We start from the raw sequence: 2558 nt of genomic DNA on the forward strand, positions 1-2558 counted from the left end.
CACCAGTCCCCAATGAGAGCACAAATGAGCAATGCCAGAGGGATGCTAGGCAATGGTCATACTTGGGGAGCCTGCAGGTTGCTGACAGCTGCTAGAACTACTTCCTGCCTCCTTGCTCTTTGTCATCCAGGCAAGCCCTCTTGGGAAGAAAGCAGGTGACAGGTGGGTGTGGAGCACACATGCACTTCTGAGCTGCCACACCTTAGGCTCACTAAGAACCCAGGCACTTCACAATTTCATTCTCCTTCATATCATCGAAAAGGAAGAAGTCGTTGTGAGGAGGGTCTCATTGGGACAAGGCCTTCACAATTTCCCTCCAACAACAGCACATACTGGGGCCATCTCAGTGAAGCAATACCTGACAAAGTCATTAGGAAGCAGGTCAGGAATTCACACCAGTGAATCAAGTGCATCTTTTTAGATCTGCAGCAGCAGCTCTGTATCCTCACTGTAGTTATCAGAACTAGGATCTCTCCATTTATCTGCATGGAATTTCAGAAGCACTTGCAGCAGAAAGCAAGCTGAGGCTGTATGCTCAGATTACTTACTCTCCACTCAAATGCACTTACAGCACCTCTTTTACAGAGCAGAAAAGTACTTTCTTCTTACCGTGGTTGTCTCAGATGAATCAAGTTTTGCTCTCTTGGTATTGGGTCCATCTTCTATTCCTTGGCCAACTTTGGGAACTTTGGTTTTTCTCTTCTACAAACTCATGCCCTCCAAGATTTGCAAAGGTGTACCTACAGTACCCAAACACATCTCCTGTAAAGAACTTGATGCTGTTTCTGTGACAGATCTGGTCGACTTTAACTATGATGTCCCTGCAGTAGCAAGTCAAGCATACCTCATCAAACTGAGTGAAGAATGCATACAGCTTCTTCTCTATATTCTCAGTGTTCACCTTTATATCCACCATGGGGTTGGGATTCTTGGCTCAGCCCTATTCTGGTTCACAGACCCCATCCAAACCAAGAACTGAGCTCCAGGGTCTTCTGGAGATACCTGCTTGTGATCCAGCATGGCCAGTCCTTTCACTCCCACTAGGATAAGATTCTTGGCAATTTAAGCCCCAAGTCCTTTCATGCAGACAGTTAGCACCCAGGAAGCTCTAAGTCACTTCTGGGTCATAGGTGTATCTCTGGGTCGTACTGCTTCCTGCTCTGAGGGTGCCCCCCCGATGCTGGTCTCCTTCTGTATGATGATGCTGGCTTTTACCTCATCCACCTCACACTCTTACCAACTGCCGGCAGAGCCGCAGTCCAGATGACAGTATTTTGTGTAACCCTTCTCCCTAGCTCCTTTCTGCTCCCTTTTTCTCCCTTTACTTTGAAGTTGGTTGGCTTTTTTTTTCCTATGACTATCCTCTTTTCTCTTTTTTTTCAATTTTAATTTTAATTTTTTGAGACAGGCTCTATGTAATCTTGGCTGTCTCCAAGCTTACTATGTAAACCACACAGGGCTCAAATTTTCCTGCCTCTGCCTTAGTCCTCCATTTCTAAGGGCTAAGTGTTCCTTTTCTTCTCTAGACATATTTAGCACATCTAGAAATTCGGGAACAGGCTTTCTCCATGTAGCCCTGGCTTTCTTGAAATTTACATTGTAGACCAGCGTGGCCTGGAACTCAGAGATTTACCTGCCTCCAGAGTACTGTGATTAATAACATGCACTAAGACACTTGGCTAAAAAGGTCAGGATTTTAAGGAACTGTAGAGACTAATCAAGATACTCTCTGGTACATTAGAAGGAACAGAAAGAAAGTAGGGAGGAGGGCTACACAGAATGTCACCTTCTGAGAGAGACATGGCCACTGCAATCAGGAACTCAGTACCTGAGTTCATCCACTCAGTGGATGTCAGCCAGCACTGAGTCTACACAAGAATGAGCTCTTAACAGTAAGTCATGGAAGTACCCCTCACTGCTGAACTATTTGTTATTGATAGAATTAGGGAGTGCAAAGTCCTTGTCTTCAATTTTGTACCTTCTGATGATGACCACACATCCCACCAGGCTCAAGGAAATAGTGGAAACCCAGTGGTTACACAGATGTCTCTGACTGTACTTGTTTGAATGAGAACAGCCCCCACAGGCTCATAGATTTGAATACTTGGTCATCAGGCCCTGACTCTATTTGAAAGGATCAGGACGTGTGGCTTTGTTGGAGGGAGAGTGTCACTGTTCCCAGACTTTGAGGTTTCAAACAGACCAGTCCAAGCTCAAAGTCTCTCTCTTCCTGCTGCCTTGGACATAAAACTCTCAGCTATTTCTCTAGTACCATGTCTGTCTGCTGTGGTGACAATGGGCCAAACTTCTGAAACTGTAAGCCAGCCCTAATTAAATGCTTTCCTTTGTAAGAATTGCTGTGGCCATGGTGCCTTTTTACAGCAATAGAAAACTGGCTGAGACACTGACTAAACTAAATGATTCACAAAACAAAACCCCAAATCATGAATCTGGGAAAGGGATACTGGGGTGGTTCACAGGGAAAGGGAGGAGATAAGATAGGGTGTTCAGTAAAGAGTGATCAGAATGCATTATATACGTGTATGAAATTGTCAAAG

At 44.9% G+C, this 2558-nt stretch overlaps 1 pseudogene; it reads right to left on the bottom strand.

The window, feature by feature from the left end:
* Positions 1 to 211: 211 nt before the first annotated feature.
* LOC114688262 lies at positions 212 to 1128 on the bottom strand (annotated as a pseudogene).
* Positions 1129 to 2558: the final 1430 nt, after the last annotated feature.

The sequence above is a fragment of the Peromyscus leucopus genome, chromosome 9 (assembly GCF_004664715.2).
Source record: "Peromyscus leucopus breed LL Stock chromosome 9, UCI_PerLeu_2.1, whole genome shotgun sequence".
Classification (NCBI taxonomy): Eukaryota; Metazoa; Chordata; class Mammalia; order Rodentia; family Cricetidae; genus Peromyscus; species Peromyscus leucopus.